An 875-nucleotide genomic window follows, 5' to 3' on the forward strand; every position below is an offset into this window, starting at 1 on the left:
TCCGGGCCCCGCTCCCGACGAACACCGGGCAGAGCGTGCAGTGGGCCGCACCGAGAGCCGTGAGCGGGCTGGTGCCCACAGCACGGACAGGCCGGGCAGCGCCGGGGCGGCCAGGGAGGGGCCAGAGCGGCGGGCGCCCTTGTATGGGCGGGCACCCAAACACTCACGCAGACGAGTACTTATGAATGTGGACTGACATTTAGTCACGGCTCTACGCTTTTCAAGTTCCGGTGAAAAATACTCTTACTCTGCTTCCTCTTAATTAAAGGAGTATCTATCTATCCTGCATCTTTTCAAGCAGAAAATGCCAACTTTGAGATAAAGACTGTAAGCAGTCTTTCCAGGGCATAAGTTGTTTTCCGCCACAGTGACTTCGAAATTTGACAAGCCCAACTTCAAACTCAGAACAAAAGAATCAAACGTTTCAGTGTCTCGTTTGGTGCAAGTTTTGAAGGAAAGTGCCATTCAGCAAAAATCATCACAAGACAAAAGTCCAGAAATGACACCTCACGGCTTCAATAAGCCCGCCCCAGCCCTTCTGGCGCCATCCGCCAGCCGCGTCCCCGCCCCATGCCATCTACTGAAGAAAGTCACTTTGAAATGAGAACTGCTAATGCCGGGGCTTTGTTTTAGAGCAACACTCGCGGAGGTCACCACATCTCTACATGGTAGATCAAACCAATCTAAGTTTTAGTATCAAGTGAGTAATTTTGGAGAGAATAAATCCAATCAGAAAAACCTGCAGCCAGCCGGGTGTGGCCCCCCTCACTGAGCCTGACCCCAGGAAGTGCCGAGGAGCAGCCCTGAGCGATCGGGGCAGCCCCGCACTGAAGGGCAGAGCGGGGCTGCGTCAGCTGCCTTCCCAAAGGGCTGAC

At 53.8% G+C, this 875-nt stretch overlaps 1 protein-coding gene across 1 annotated transcript in view; it reads right to left on the bottom strand.

Annotated features, from left to right (window-relative positions):
* The window catches only part of HTT (huntingtin), an 81,848-nt gene that overhangs the window by 46,322 nt on the left and 34,651 nt on the right, over positions 1-875 (bottom strand). The window lies entirely within an intron of this gene.

This window comes from Condylura cristata, unplaced genomic scaffold (assembly GCF_000260355.1).
Source record: "Condylura cristata isolate star-nosed mole 26May11 unplaced genomic scaffold, ConCri1.0 scaffold00012, whole genome shotgun sequence".
Taxonomy (NCBI): Eukaryota; Metazoa; Chordata; class Mammalia; order Eulipotyphla; family Talpidae; genus Condylura; species Condylura cristata.